This window comes from Camelus ferus, chromosome 16, assembly GCF_009834535.1.
Source record: "Camelus ferus isolate YT-003-E chromosome 16, BCGSAC_Cfer_1.0, whole genome shotgun sequence".
Taxonomy (NCBI): Eukaryota; Metazoa; Chordata; class Mammalia; order Artiodactyla; family Camelidae; genus Camelus; species Camelus ferus.
Window position 1 is genome coordinate 54543352 of NC_045711.1, and position 17186 is coordinate 54560537.

General features: G+C 44.2%; 1 pseudogene; it reads right to left on the bottom strand.

Moving 5' to 3' along the window:
• Positions 1-14701: 14701 nt before the first annotated feature.
• LOC116669307 lies at positions 14702-15641 on the bottom strand (annotated as a pseudogene).
• Between the last annotated feature and the right edge of the window lie 1545 nt (positions 15642-17186).

The following is a 17186-nucleotide window of genomic DNA, read 5'->3' on the forward strand; positions in this document are numbered from 1 at the left end:
TGGGGCAGATCTTCTGAAGGGAAGGCCCGCTGTGGCCCAGAGCTACCTGGGACTGGGTGAGTCTCTACTTCTGGGACGCAGTATCATGACACCCATTTTCCCACATCCCTGAAGTTCATGGAGAACGTGGCTTCCTAGTAATAAAGGAGACATTTATCACCTGCCTGTTCTTCTGTGTCATCTCTCAGTTGGCTGCTGGAAAAAAAACATGTGTATAAGTATTGGGTCCCCTTAAGCCCCAACATATACGAATTAACAAAAAATTCTGTGACTTATCATTGGTTCAGGGTGACTGTGTAATGGTCCTGACTCTGCTGATGCTAAATTATGAGTATAGGAACTATGGAACCTCCTCAAATATCTTTCATCATAAAACCAGCTTTTCTTATTTTCCTATTTCTTAGAAATTGCCAAAGACTATAAAATGATGGCTTCATACAAAACAGGAGCTAAAGTTTATGAGCCTCTTGAGATACCCACTGTGCTAAACAATTTACATAATTTCTTATTCTCACAATTCTACAAAGCAGATATAAGCATCCCCATCACACAGACGAGGGAAAAACTCAGAACAGACTGACTTGGGTTCATGTGGCTTAGTGACAGTACGTGCATGCAAACCCAAGTCAAAAAACTACATCCCTTCCTATACATACCAAATCACCTCCCACAAATTAACACACAGTGGCGAGTGCAATACTCAGGGAACCCAATACACTTTTCAGTTTTAAGGTGCTCCAGAGGCAGCTTCTAGCTGTTTTATAAAATCCTGGCTCACTGGTTTCTAACACTGGAAGAAAAGTCCGATTTTGCCATTGTTTGCACAGCAAGTCTGACATTTTCACAGTGAGGTGACAGAATAAAAGTAAGATCTAAGTAGAATAATTTTTCCAGGTAGCGAGACATAATGGACATCGTGCTACCCTGAAGCATTAAACAAAGGAATCAAAATAAAATAACGTTGTTTAAGCCTTATTTTACAAACAGGAAAATTAAGAATGTAAAATGGTGTAACAGCGCCACCTATGGCTAAAAAGGCTTTCCAGGTTGCCGGGAATGATGTAACACAAAAATTGCCCGTAGGATCAGAAACAAGAATCAAATAAACTCAAAATGGATCAAAGACTTCAACATAAGAGAAGATATAATAAACCTCCCAGAAGAAAACATAGGCAAAACATTATCTCAATACATCTCAAAAATGTTCTCCTAGGGCAGTCTACCCAAGCAATAGAAATAAAACAAGAATAAACAAATGGGACCTAATTAAATTTACAAGCTTTTGCACAGCAAAGGAAACCATAAGCAAAACAAAATGACAACCTACAGAATGGGAAAAAAAGTTTTTGCAAAAGATGAAACTGAAAAAGGCTTGATCTCCAGAATATACAAGCAGCTTATATGACTTAGTAAGAAAAAACCAACAATCCAATCCAAAATGGGCAGAAGACCTAAACAAACAATTCTCCAAGGAAGACATATGAATGATCAATAAGCATAAGGAAAAATGCTCATTATCATTAATTATCAGAGAAATGCAAGTCAAAACTACCATGAGGTATCACCTCACACCAGCCAGAATGGCAATCACTCAAATGTCCACAAATGACAAATGCTAGAGAGGCTGTGGAGAAAAGGGAACCCTCCTACACTGCAGGTGGGAATGCAGTTTGGTGCAGCCACTGTGGAAAACAGTATTGAGAGTCCTGAAAAGGCTAGGAATAGACTTACCATATGACCCAGGAATCCCACTCCTAGGCATATATCCAGAAGGAATCCTACTTCAAAATGACACCTGCACCCCAATGTTCATATCAGCACTATTTACAATAGCTAAGACATGGAAAGATTCTAAATATCCATTGACAGATGACTGGATAAAGAAGATGTGGTATATTTATACAATGGAATACTATTCAGCCATAAAAATGACAGCATAACACCATTTGCAGCAACATGGTTGTCCCTGGAGAAATCATTCTAAGTGAAGTAATCCAGAAAGAGAAAGAAAAATACTATATGAGATCACTCATATGTGGAATCTAAAAAAGAAAAGAAAAGGACAAATGAACATAAATACAAAACAGAAACAGACTCATAGACATAGAATACAAACTTGTGCTTGCCAGGGAGGAAGGGGGTAGGAAGGGACAGACAGGGAGTGTGAAACTTGTAGATACTAAGTATATATAGAATAGATAAAGAAGAGTATAGTATATAGCATAGGGAAATATATACAAGATCTTGTGGTAGCTCACAGTGAAAAAGAGTGTGACAATGAATATATGCATGTTCATGTATAACTGAAAATTTGTGCTCTACACTGGAAATTGACACAACCTAGTAAATTGACTATAACTCAATTAAATAATTTAAAAAAGAAAGAAAGAAGAATCAGATGACTAAAAGCTTATCTAGCACATACTGAAATCTGCATCGGGGAAGAGAGTGATATTCAGCATTTAATCTGAAATCGATAATACTCCTGAATATAAACAAAAGACATAGTCTCCTGGAAAATCATCTTAGAAGAGGAAAGAATCCAGTTCAGCCTCTTCATTTTACAGGAGGGGAGACTGAGACCTGGGATCTGTCCTGGTAATCAGCAGCAAAGCTCTCCTAGTCCTCATGTCTTGCACTATATCAAATGCCAACAGAACTGTACTACCCCTATATTCATAAAAGTCACCTCTGCATTTTTCCAACAGTAGGTAATGTAAGTGTCTTGCAAAATAGTCTTCCCAAAGAGTCAGGAAATCATATCATTTTGTTGAAATGCAAAAACATTTATTTATGTATTAAAACAGCTTGAGCTTTATTCTCTCCATTTAAAAAGTGACATGTCAAAGCAATGTTTTCATATTTTAAAACTTATTAAGAGTACAGAAAAAAATCAAAATTTTCTTCAATCACAGAAGATATAAGCTTATTTAATGTTGATTTTTTAAAATTAATGGTTCTGGTCAGATTCGTACAAATTTAAAAGTTCTAGAGGATGGTTACAAGGCAATATAAATTCTGAGTTGTAAAAATACACATTCTTTGTAAATAATCTTCAAGGTCGTCTGCTTAAGGCAATTTAACTTGTCCCTATCTTACAAGAATGACATTGATTTCATCAAAACTTCATACTGTACTAAAAACAACTGAATCCTTAATACTTTAAATCATATTCATATATATCATATATATACATATTGAACATGTATCAGAAATAAGCCACCCTCTTTAGTATTCAGAGTTGATCCTTCTAAACTGTCATGGTGATGGCAAATTTTTTATTAAGCACCTCTTTGGTGCTTTGTATACAAGGAGTCTACCTCTCACAGTTAAGACAAGGTAAACAGCATTACTCAAATTTCACAAGTGAGGAAATGTACTTAAGCCATGAAAAACAACTTACATATTCATCATCAGGAAAGAAAAGAGTAAAAATTTTACTTTCAATATTGACTATCTTTTCTTCCATACTAAGACTACATAAAACCAATTCAGACTTTGTAAATTTTTCTCTCAGTAAGAGAAAAACAAGCAATGAGTCATTAGCAGTGGTTGGACTTTCAAAGCCCACTTCTCTTTTCCATTATAATTATATTTAATATTTTGTTTTCAGCACTTACAGAACACTAGAATAAAAATTACTAACTTTTTAAGTCATTAGCTGAGAAAAAAACATTTGTGAAAATGTACAATTTTAATTTATGCCACTCTGTCTCACATTCTCACTGGTATCTCTTCTTTGAAGGCCTCATCAGGCTGAGATCACTAAAATCGGTCATTTATGTACTCAAAGGAGTTTGGGAAACCACTCAACAGGAGGCTGATTAGAGAAGCAATTGAGAATTCATCGTGTGCAGCCTGGGTTCCAGTCCTGAGTCTGCCACCACCAGCTACGTGTGATTTGGGACAAGCTGCTCCATCTTTCAATCACTCAGCTGCAAAAAAGGAGACACTGATACCTACCCTCAAACACCTGCTATGAAGTAAAACATAAGGAAAGCATTTTAGTCTTTGGTCTGTGACCACTAACTCAGAGGGATTTTGGTCATTATGATGATGAGGATGGCTGTTAATAAATTAAGCTAGACCAAAAATTAGAAATCACCATAAAGGAGAAACATTTTAAGTCGATGAGCACTTCCTTTTGGATGGATTGCAGAATATTCTATTGATTTTTTTAATAAGCCAAGTTTTGTCCATTAATTATAGACTTCCAGGTTCATGGAAAAGTCTCTAGAAGAAGAATTAGAGGCCTCTAACCTCTGAATACTAAGAAAGTAAAGATAAAAAAAAAAAAACAAACAAGGGGGGAGATTATATATCAGTTGGGAGAGCATGTGTTTAGCATGCATGAGGTCCTCAGTTCAGTCCCCAGTACCTCCATTTAAAAACGTTTTTTTTTTAAGAAATGGAGAATTAAAGCACAAAGATGGAGGACTACAGAATTCTTTTGCAGACTCAACTCAGATTTAAGATGGGGAAAAAAACAATCTTTTCTCAGAGGAAATCTTGAGAACTATGTAAACCAGATCTGAGATGTCTAGTCTTTTAACATTATTCATGACTTCATATTACCAAGTCTTAAAACTACCTGATAACCCACAGTGGTGATACTGATCATAATAACAGCTGCTAACATGGATCGAGCTCCGGCTAGGACTGCTCTCTTCTGACATCTCTGCCCCTGAGGTCTCACCAGGCTGAGAACACTAAATTTGGTCATTCATGAGCATCTCGTGTAAGTCCTCCCTTTGTGCTTCTCACTCTCCCCTCACCAGCCCCTCTGAAGGAAGCACTGTTATCATCTTCCCCACCTGCAGATAAGGCCACTGAGGCACAGAGACTAAACCTGCTCCAGGTCACATTGGCATTAAAGGATGTCTGTATTTCTGCTGTTTTGCTATTGAAAAAGGAATCTGAGATATCAATTCAAGAGAGACTGTTAAATAATCAAGTCTGTCAGGTCTTCACCTCAAAGAGCAGATACTTTAAATTCCTGATGTAGGATGAGGCTGCCACCACAAACTGACACAGCTTGAAATTAATATCCAAGATGAAGCAGCGGGTATACATAAATATTCACGATTGTTGACTCCGTTCACGGGTCTGGGCGCTTCACTGCCTGAAGCGGGTGAAGTCATCACTTGTCTCAGTGAGGGAAGCGCGGCTCTTCCAGGTCACACCAGGGATTCACTGGCTATTTCTCCCCACAGACTGTCCTCAATGATTAAAAATCTCTCAAGATTTTTACACTATGCAAAACTAAAAGACATTTCTGCAGACGGAGCACTTTCTCAGGCTTAAACCTATTTTGCTTACACTCAGCAAGAGGGAAAAAGAAACACGACTCTGCAAAGTCTCTGAGTCTCACCACTCACACTAGTAGAATGGCCTCAGCACAAGATGACTTTTCACATTGCAGGGTGAGAAAAAAATAAAGCTGCCCCCAAAAACAGGCACTCTCAGAGATAGCACTGAGCACTCTTCTGCACACTCACGGTTGTGCAGCACTCACCACCATCTATTTCCAGAACACTCCATCACCCCAAAAGAAACCCCCTGTCCACCAGCAGTCACTCCCCATCCCCCCAGCACTCAGCCCCTTGCAACCATCACCTGCACTCTGCCTCTGCATATGCCTATTCTGGGCATTTCAGATCACTGAAATCAATAATATGTGGCCTTTTGTGTCTGGTTAGTTTCACTTAACATGCTGTTATCAAGGCTTGTCCATCTTGACTTGGCATCAGCATTTCATTTTTTTTTTTGAAAATGTTAAAGTTTATTAGAAGTTGGTAAGTACTATCAAAAAGAGTAGAGAGGAGTATAAGGGGTGGGGTTTCAAAGGGAAAAGGGCGGGTTGAACAGTCAGGGTGGACTCCAAGACCAGGTGGCCTTTTATATCTTCCCCTTTATTTATTTATTTTTTTTGCTCTTTAATTTTTTTTTCAATAAGTGTCAGAGGTGACTAACAGGGATGACATTTAAGCAAAGGGCAAGATGTGCTTTAAATAAAGCCAACAAACAGAGGCAAAAGGAAATTCAGTGCATGCTTGCTTCAGCAGGACTGCCATGAAGGGCTGTGAGGCAGAGTGACAAGAGACACAGTGAGGGAGTCACCTGAGAAGATTCCCCAGAGCAAGCAGCTCAGCCAGTTCTCCTCCCTCATCCTGTATTTTAGAGCCATTTTTTAGATTTTCTCTTATATCAAGTAACAGCATTTTAACTACACATCTGATCATCTGCATCAGATCACCTAACCTCCAAGCCACAGAAAGTCATTCACTGACTGGAACAGCTCCAGGACAAATGGGGATGGACCAGGGAGTCCTGCAGCATCCCAGCCTGCAGGCACAAACCCCCGCTTGTTTCCACATGCGCCCTGGTGATGTGCAGAAAGTAAACTGCACAGAAATGTCTCACTACTGCCGCAAAATTGCCCCAAAATCATGCTGGCAAAGCACTAATCAACCCTCTCACTACAAAAAAAAAAAAAAAAAAAAAAAAGAAGAAGAAGAAGAAGAAAATGCTAAGAAGGCAAATTTAGGCTCTGCCATTGAAAACCAGCAACCATCACTGCCAGTATCTGAGCTGGAATGTTTCTGACTTTGAAAACCACAGTGCAGTTATTTTTTAAACATGATAGGCATATATGTATTTCACATAGATAATATTACAGTAGGATTTTTCTTTACAAAATTTCAAGATGCAACATTAGCACAAGAAAGTTTATGTTTCAACTTTAAAAAAAATCAATTATATTCCACTTTCTAAATTTTCAGCCTATTGTTATTTTATAAAGAGAGCTATGCTGCACTACAAAACCAGTTGTTTGGCTTCTGCAAACAAGACTTTTATGACTTCACAATTTCAAAACAAGTTTTAGTGATGCTTTGAGAGGTGGGGCCTGGGGCACTCACAAACAGCTCTTTAAATACTGACAAGGATGTGCTATTAAGTAATGCAAAGGCTCTAACTCCACATCAACTCTGAAACCAAAGAAACTACACTGAATCCCTACTTTGTCATTTCAAAATATTCCTATTTTTTTGAATATTAAATTTCCTTAAAGATAAGATTTTGTTTTTTGGGAAAAACAGCGCTGTATTCAATTTCCTCTCACCAAGAAAGCCATCTTTATCAAGAATAAAAACTCCTCTGTAACTCCAAATGACAGGACATTTCTAGCTAAGTGAATGTGCAGATCTCAATACAAACCTAAATCCTATCAAATCTCACTCGAAGGAGCTCAACAACCTCCTGGGCTTACCTGGAAATTAACTCTTCTGTTCCAAATATTGGCTGAACTAAGATCATCACACAAGGCAGGAAAGGAGAACAGAGGAAAGTCAGCCTGGCTGCCTCCATTTGTTTTCTTCCAGCCACAAGGCGCCACTAGGATGGCACGGCTAACAAGTCCTCCCCATAAGGAGATACCGCATCTGCACTGCCCCTGCCATCCCCACACAGCCCTGATGCCCTTCTCCCACTGGTCACCTCCCAGCCTGTGAGTGGTCTTCTAATGACCCTCCCACTCATTCGCACCCTTCCCCTCCTCCCCGCTACACACACACACACACACACACACACACACACACACACACAGAGCCAGAGCAGCCTTCCCAAAACACAAATTTGATTACAGCACCCCCAATTCAAACCCTTCACAGGTTCCCTGGTAGAGTTCTAGCCCCACCCCCACCTCTGCCCCTAGTCACCCAGCCTCACCACAGTACCCAGGTCCCCAGTGACCTCAGGGGCCCCCTGACCAGCTGCTAATTCCCACTCGCCTCCCGCCTCATTTTCACTATTTCTCAAGGAAGCCTTTCCGGCCTCCAACACCTGCACTTTGGCTTAGGTGCCCCTGCTGTGTTCCTAGAACATTCCATGCTGAGTCAACTTCTGACACTGCTAAGCTCGCAAGAGGAAAGTACGTTTTGCTTACTACTGTGGGTCCACCCCTCTCCCCTAGACATTCAGAATTGCACATGTTTTGAATAAATGAATGAAGGGGTGGGTCTCAAAGGGACAGACAGCTGCTCTCACCCGTTCTGACCCCTTCTTTCTGTAGAACATCAGAAGCAAAACCAGGAGTACCTCTCCTGAGGGTCACTTCCTGCTGACACTCTTCACCGCCTTCCCTGTGTCAGTTCTAGTAAAAACCAAGCTCCTCCAAAGCCCTCCAACCCTAGGCCCTCTCCAGTGTCCTCCCCAGCAGGGGCAACCTCCACCCTGGATCACACAGAGCACTCGCCCCGAGTCCTCACCCCACAAGCCTCCAGGCCTCTGCCCGGGCTGCTCCTGCCACCTAAGCCACACTCTTGACCCCTTCTCCTGGCTGACTCTTACTCTGTCCTCACAACTGAATGTAGAGCACATTTCTCCCAAGAAGTCCTCTCTGATAATGTCCTTTAGCTCTTGGCTGGGCTCCCTTTACAGCAGCACTGCATGATGACCAACTGGGTGTTTGTCCGCCCACTCCTTTGAGACCACGACCTCTTGGAGGCCACATGGGAAGAAGGAGTGAGAGATGACAAGAGGGGTGTGAGGAGGAAAAAGCAAAATCACAGCCCAAGTCCCAAATTCAAGATTCTTTCTCAGAAAAAAGAATAAAATGTTTCACACGTGTGCAATTTGACTACAATTTTTGTGGCTTGTGGAAAGCAAGAGCTTGGTGTTCTAGTCCAAAACCCAAGTTACATGCAAAGAAATGTATATATTCATATCCAAAGGAAGGCAGAGCTGCTCAACAACAGTTTGCAGTTATAATCAAAAGGAACTTTGATAAAGGCAACCTCTTTCTCTCTCTTCTTTTTTTCTGGCATCATATAGTTTTAGAAGTATTTGCATGACTAAGTGATGGCTACAGCCAGTGTTTCTGCACTGGAGTGTTTGGGACTGAGGAAGTCCAGATTACAGGCACTGTATAAATGCAATCACACCAAAACAGTGACAGGCGCCCTGGTGGTGGAGTTGATGTTCCAAAGCAGGCAAACTGTAAGAGAACCCTAAATAGAAAGTAAGAAATGCAATGTTCTGTACTCAACTTCATACTCTATATGGGCCATTAACTGATAGTGCATCTTGTCTAATGAAACCCAAAAATAAACTGTCAACATCGATTTTCTCCATCTGATCCATTTTATGCTAACATTGGATAGCAAACCCTCACTCCATATGGAAAGCTCAGGCCTATGCTGCAGTATAGGCCGTGGAAGACAGCAGATCAAGGGAGAACTGGAGAGTTTTCCTTCAGAAGTTGCTAAGTCTGGTTTTGCATATGTATGACATTTGCAAGCACGTCATCGTCAAAGGAGTAAGACCTTACATCTTTAGGACTTAAAGCACTGCGGTGCTTCTGAACCATGAAAAAACACTGAGCTTTGTGAAGCAGTCCTGAGGCACTTAAATTACACTTTTTCTGAAAGGCTCCAAAACTGACCCACTTCACCATTCCTGGTACAACAGAGAGGTACCTGAATTAGAGAGAACTCGACCTTGATGTCTGACAAGGCCCAGCTTGAATCCTCCTACTGCATTTACTAGTCGCTAAATGGACCAATTCCTTAACCCCTCTGAGAAGTCTCCCCAATCTGCAAAAGGGGGCTACCACTGCCCACCTCGGAGGCATGGATGTGAATGCAACATGCAAGTAGGGCAGCCGGCTGGTTCCTGACACGGGGCCTGGCTAGTTTCCCTCCGCTGCCCTTCTACCCCGTTAAACTTGAACTGTTCCCCCTGGTAAGGATCAAGCCCCCGGAACACACTGCCCAATTCTTCTGTGTAACACTGGATACATGCCTTACCCTTAGGAGGCCAGAAAAAGAACTGCCTCTTCCTCAGTCACTACCAATGTCTTAAGAATTTGTTTTATTTTTTTAAAGTCTAATTTGCAGGGAGAGCATCTCAGAACTGTCCAACCACCATTCTCCATGTTGGCTCCCTTCCCATCGTCCATCCCCTCTCACCTCAGATCCTCTGTCTGATCACCTTTTGTCCGTGGGAAAGCGAGTCTGCTAGAGTGGGAGCTCCCCAGGCCTCCTTCCCTCCCTCACAGGTGAGTGTGTCTAACTTCTCCCCACTTCCCTCCCAGACCCTGTGGCCTCTGCATCTTCCTGCAATGCGGATGCACACATGGCCACAACCCTCCCTTCAGATTTCATCCTGGAGGGCCCCACCGCCTTGCTCCTTGAGGATAAATGGCATTGCTCTGAAAATCCCAAACAACGCTGACTGACACACCAAAGCTGCGTCATCTGGGCTTTCTTCCAGTCCAGGCACAGCCCTGCCCTCCCTCAGCCTCAGTCTGCACCTCTCGAGATGAGCTCATCCACATGCAAGGCTGTGAACACCAGCTAAGAATGACGACTCCCAACGTGTATCTCTAGTCCAGCTCTATCACCTGAGCCCCAGGCTCATAGACCCAAGTGTCTCTTTGAAGTCAAAACTCGGATGACAAATGGCATCTTAAAAATGCCTCATGTCCACCATTTATCCTGCAATTTGAACCCTGGGAGGAAACTCCTGGGCTCTCCATTTTAGTAACAGCTCCAGGACCCTCCTAGTTGTTTGAGGTCACGTTCAATTTCCCCTGTTCCCTCACCCCAGCCCTGCCCTGGAATCGGTCCTGTCATTTCCATCGCTAAGCCCATCTCAAGTCTGGTTCTGCAGAGACCATGGCTGGAACCCCACAAGGTCACAGAAAGGAGTGCTGAGACACAGTCATCCTTAGGGTGCTCCCTGGAGGGGGAGGCATCTCTTGGCACCGGTCACCTCAGAAGGCACTGGAGTCTCATACAGAAGGCCCAGGAGAAAGGACTCAAGGCTCTCTCATAGTCTGAACTTCAAAGGGCCTGAGGTCTGTGGGAGCTACTGGTTAGCAGACACACCTGCCAGTGAGCAGGTGAGGATGGAGGAACCCAGGCAAAGCTGTTCTCACTCTGACCTGTGGGCTCTCAGGAGCCATGGGAGAGGCCCTGTGTCTGGGACACAGCCCAGCCGTCAAAGATTCCAGCCTGCATTTGCCAACGTGGATAGTGTAGACTCCTTCTACTTGCCACATTTTCTTCTGTTCTGTTTCCCACCCAGAATGTGATGGACTCTTTCAGAAAGTCTGACCTGTCTCAAGTGAGACAAAGTCAGTGAAAGATGAAGTGTCCACATTTGGACCAGAGCATGAAAGGAGAAACAAGGCCTCATGGCCAGCATGATGGTGGTGGCCAAACCCTTCCCCCAGGTGAGATGAACCTGGGTGGGGGTGAGAATGCAAGATCCTAGGTCTGTCAAAGCATCTCCCTTGACAGCTGACTGGGGTGTTGGAGTCTCACTACCGCAAACTAACGACATGGCCATCAGTGGTGGATGTCAGCTGCAACAGACACAGATAGTTGTCAGCTATTTACTGCCAACATGGTTTAAAAGTAAAGGCCGGTGCAGGGAGGCCTGCACAGCTGCTGAGGCAAACCACAGACCTGGCTCTGAATGCCTACTGGCTGAAGCAGAGAGGAAGCTACAGTCCCCTTTAGCAGTCCCTGTGTCCAACAGATCCAAGTGAGCCAGCTACTTAGGAGAAGGCCCCATTTTCTTGATACTCAGAAAAACCAGCCTCATAAAGGGAACAAAATACTGGCATGGATTTTAGACCCGCTTCTGCTGCTTTATGAAGGCAAAGTAAAGTTAATGGCATGGAGAAGACAAAAGCAGAAGAAAAGTGCTTCTTGCAACAGCACCTCCTGTGGGCTGCTCACCAACCCCCCCAGCCAGCCACGTCTTCCCTGGTGACGGCCGTCCAGGAAGCGCCGTCACGCACGTCACACAATGACGACCAGGAACAGCATGTTGAGCACGTTTGTGTAAAAGCCAGAATCAAGCAAGGTGCTGCATACTTAGACATTCCAAGTGAAAATGCCCCATGGAAAACGTCCCTCAGAAGCCACCTAAATCAATTCACATCTCACTTCCTCAAAACAAACAAAGAAGCAAAATTAATAAGGGCTCATTTGTCACCGATATAAGGAGGACTAAACAGGCTCCTCCAAGCAAGTATTTTGACAGTTATCAAACACCAGTTGGAGATGTGCTAACACAGCAAAAATTCCAAAACACTAGAAAATAAAAAGATGACTAGGATATTACATGGATCAAAGCAGCTGTTAAGTTTTTGCTTTTTAAAGTGATGGAGGCAGCATGGAGGGAAATCTAGATATTTCTGATGCAGGGTGTGCCCAGCCCACCTTTTCAGACCCAACAACATGCTCACAGGATGGTACGAGAGAAAAAAGAAAAGAGGAACAAGTAAAAATTAGAAATACACAAGAACAAAAATAACCTTGACAGCATGAATATAAGAATTTACGTGAGTGTGATGAGTCCAGGGATGCAGGGATGGTGAGACCCACCCTTATCTCCTGCTACAGGGAATCCAGGGGCCTGAGGGGAGTGACACTGCCGTGGGGACCCCAACGTCATCAGCACCCCAAGGCAAAACTCCACCTACATGCGTCTAGACAGATTTTGAGCTACAAAACTTGGTCGCATTTCAGGCTGGACATTTTTTATCACTTCCACCAAGAGTATCAGGAGAGAATTAGGCTCTGCTCCTGCAGAAAACCATTGTTTTAAAAGTTAGGTGACTATGGAATAAAAGCAACAATGGAGTAAAAGTGACTGGAGGAGAAAGTGTTTGACCCGAGCTCACTGGCCGGGTTACCTCACTGACGTTCAGATGCTGGCTGAGCGCTTCTGGTACCAGAAAATACAAACCCAACAGGAGGGAATTTTAAGGTGCTGCTGTATTTTGATGCCCAGAGCTGTGCCTGGTAGACAAGGTTCTGGGTAAAGAATGGTGACAGTGTAAATCACTATGCACTAAGCACACTGTCCTGAAACTAGCTACTCCACCAAATCCCAAGGACAGACTTCAAAAGGCAAAAACAAGCTGGCATTCTCGGTTGGTCCGCAGACTCAGAGCCAAGCAGTTACTGAGCAAAAATGTCACCAGTGTCTCCTATGACAAAAGAAGAGGCACTGTCTTGGGGGCTGGAGCAGGGCTCCAGGCTTCCACTGCTCACCCACCAGTCTGTCCAGGAGAAGAAGGTGGTCCCTGCTGATGCTGCAGCACTGTGTGTGCATGTAACCCCACCTTAGTGCATCACCGATGTACCTATGTCGCCTAATGCCTGGGGGCTCAGCAGGAGGTGACAGGTGAGGTGAATGGAGTCAGCCTGGGAGAGTCCTGGTGCTGGCAGCTGTGCCCTCAGCAGTGCCCAGGCCCCTAAACCTGACACCTCATCTCCAAGGAGCAGAAGGGGGCCTCAGGCGTGTAGATCACAGAGCCCTGCTAGGACAAGTACAGATCATGGCCATGACATGTCTCGCCCTTTCCTTAAGCCATAGAGGTATGTCCGGGGAGGAACTGAAAATTCATCCAGACCCCGCTAGGCACCAGACACAGGTGGGACTCGGGTCCCCTGTGCTTCTCACTCTCAGGGCTGGCCAGGATTTTCTTTTTGTCAATTCTCTGGTGTCTTCTCTTCCAACTTACCAAAACCCAGAAAGTATGGTCTGACCTTAGATAAGCCTAAGAATTACAGAGCCCCGACTCCACAGCAGGCCCAGCAGCATATCCCAGGCCCACCGACCGTCACCTGTGAGGCCTCCGTGCATGCTCTCCAGCGCGGGGAGATCAGACTCATGGCCAAAGGCCCAAGGCTGGGGGACACAGCTTCCCTCGCTGTCTGCAGCAAAGGGGGACCACTTCTCAGCAAAGGCATCTCGCCCTCTTCTGCCTGAGGAACGGCACAATGGCCACACAGGGAAGCAGAGCAGAGGGTGGTGGTGGGGGGCAGATGGCCCAGAAGAACTCGTCTGCAATTCCAGGGCAAAGTGGGGCCACTGACCTAATCAAAGGGACAAAGTGAGGATGAACCTTTCCCTGCTCTGTCCCATACTCTGTGACACACCCTTCCCTGTGTAAGGAGCTCCTTCGGAAATCCCTGGCAGTATTTCTGATGTCCTAACCTGGCATAGTGGCTGTCGGGCAGGAAGAACAACCTGGGAGTCAGGAGACATGGGTTCCACCCCCAGCTCAGCTAGCGCCTCGTTCTGCTGCATCTCAGGATTTAGCCCCTCACCTATACATCAAAGGGATGAGACTCCCAGGACAGGCTGTCCAACAGAAATGAAATGAGAGTCATGCAAAGAAAGTTTTCCAGTTGACACATTTAAAAAAGTAGAAAAGTAAATATTTGAAACTGGTTTTAAGAACAGATCTTATTTAATCTAATATGTAAAATACTATCATTTTGACATGTAGTAAATATAGAAAGTATCAAGATAGTTGACATTCTTTTTCCTAGACAAGTCTCAGCATCTGATGTGCATTTGACCTCCAGCACATCTCAGCTCAGACCAGCCTCCTCCCAAGTGCTCCCAGCCTCTTTGGCTGTGGCTACCCTATTGGACAGCAACTACATGGGTCCCACCAGGGGTCCTGGCTGGAAAGGGGTAGTAAGTATCCAAACTAACCCTAAATGGATCTCTCTGAACCAAAGATGAATTCATTTTTAAAAGTCTGAAAACCGGCAGGCTGCATCTCCCTCCCCCCTTGGCTGCAAGACAGCCTTCCTCCTTGCTGATCCCTTTCTGGATGTAGGAAAGCAACCCTGGTACACAGCCAGGGTGGTCGGGCTTCCAAGTAGGCTTACCTGCTGTCTGTGTCCAGTCCCACCAAGTCCTTCTTCTCAAATGGGATGCAGAGGAGGGGGATCTTGTCCCCAAACTGGTCGGTGGCCCTGTCCAGGTGCTCGGACTCGAGCATGATGAAAAGCGACTCAATGAAGTCCTCGATCCTCTTCTCCACCGCCCCACAGTCCTCGTAGCTGGGGTAGAAGGCCACATCAGTGTGCAGCTGCTCTGCGAGCTCGCCCTACAGCACGAAGACGAAAAGCCGTGAGTCGTACACTGTGGTGCCACACAGCTCCTCTGCACAGGGAGCTCCTCGATCTGCAGCCAGTCCTTGGCCAAGCGGTCAGTGATGGTGACAAGACCCATGACCCTGCGGTGGATCTGGAAGTCACCCCATTTATTCTTGGGCGGGTAGTGGTGCCTGTAGTAGATACAGAGAGTCGCTGGGAGCTTCACAGCCTGACCTGGCTCACTGAGGAGATTCATTTATAGATGCGTAAGAGATTCTCCTCCGAGATGATCCCCACGTGCTGGACCACCAAGGAGAGAGTCTGGTGGTCCTCAGCACAGTGTACATAGTCAGCGATGCTCATGTTGTAGGCTCTACCGAGAGGGGAGAGGAGACTGAGGTACACACTGTGCTGTGGGATGCAGGCCTGTCTGTGATGCTGTGACCTGTGTGTACTAGCCAGAAGGCAGGGGAAGCCCAAGCACCTGGGGGTACAGTCTGTCCTCAAAGTCTGCACATGGCTACCATAGCTAGTATCACATTATCCTGCTCTTGATCTAGGCTTCCAGCCCTTGGTGAAAAGGTTCACTCCTTGTTTTCTGTTTCCAACACCTAGCCAGGCCCTGATGCAAAGTCAGTGCTCAAAAATGCTGAATAAAGGAATGAACAAAGGAACTGCTTCCCCATCCCTCAACAGAATATAATGAAAAGAACCACAGTGGGATCAAAAGATCTGGATTTCAACTCTAATTAACTTGAACTCCTAAGCTGCAAAATAATGGATAAGAAAACTCTCTCTGGGGAGGAGAGTATGGTTCAGTGGTAGAGCACATGCTCAGCATGCACAAGGTCCTGGGTTCAATCCCAAGTATCCCCATTAAAAAAATGAAACAAAAAAATAAACTTAAATACCCCACAAAAAATTATTTAAAAATTAAAAAAATAAACACCTTGCGATTAACACAACATTGTACTCTTGACAATACTTCAATTAAAAAAAAAAAAACCTACCTTACAAGAATATATCTAGATCAAGGAAGATTGCAAATGGAAAATGCCTAGGGTACCACCTGAATAAAAACGGGGGACTGTACACATTTACTATCCCTCCTTTATGAGCTATATTTCCTTTGGGGGGTTTTATAACCTCTCAGAGCTAATTTTCACAGATAAAAAAGAAAACATTACCTGATTCTCAGTACTGCTGAAGAATTAGATAACCTTATGAAAGCATCTGACCCACAGAGGTTACTCAATAAATGTTTGTTGAATGAATGAATAAACAAGCAAATGAATGCTGCCCCTGCCACAGACCATCATAATGGTACTGCCTAGAAATCCCAAGCCCAGGTTCCACCCAGCTCTACACTAAACATGTGGGTGACCTGGGCAGGTATATGTGCTTCTCTAAACCCCAGTTTAATCATGAATAGAAATGAGGGTAATAACACAAGCCTCAAAGGGTTAGTGAGTCAATAATGAAATGTACCCCAACCTTGCAAGATGGTATCATTAGGGAAAATTGGGCAAACTGTGCATAGGGTCTCTCCATATTAGCTCTTACAACTGCATGGGAATCTTCATTACATCTCAAAATAAAAAGTCTAATTTTTTAAAGAGGCTATTGAGATTAAATGAGCTCACTGTCTTAAACAAGGAACACACAGTACAAATAGGACAATGCCCAGCCCATGAGATACACTCAGTAAACATTCCCACTGAACCCAATGGTCCCTCCAACTCCAGAGCACAAGGATGGGTCTTCATGGCTAGAGACCACTGCACTTGAATCTAACAAAGCTAATGGTCCCCACTTCCAAGAGCCCCTGCCACCACCTTAGGTCTAATTTTGTATTTGTAACTTTGTTTTCTTTTTCTTAAATAGGAATCCCCCAATTGCATAGCCTTCAGGTCACCAAACCTGACCACAGAAATCATGACAGCAGCCCTCCCCAGTGAAACAATAAAATTAAAACCATATCCACAAGAGCTCTGTGTAATTTTAATGGCAGGAACTTCATCCTGGACTGAGAGGAAGAGGACTGGGGAGGAGGGGGCAGTCTGGGGCACACAGACCCCAGGGCCACCTGTCCCATGATGGACTTTAGATTCAACACTCACTCTCCAGGAACTTCAAAATGCACATAGACAGAATGCTGTAGACAGGATGTTTTTTTTAAAAAGAAATCCCTGACTCCCTAACAGCTCATGTTTCTACTGAGACACAAATGATTTATGTGTATATTGTTTCATGAAAACCCTAAAATAATAT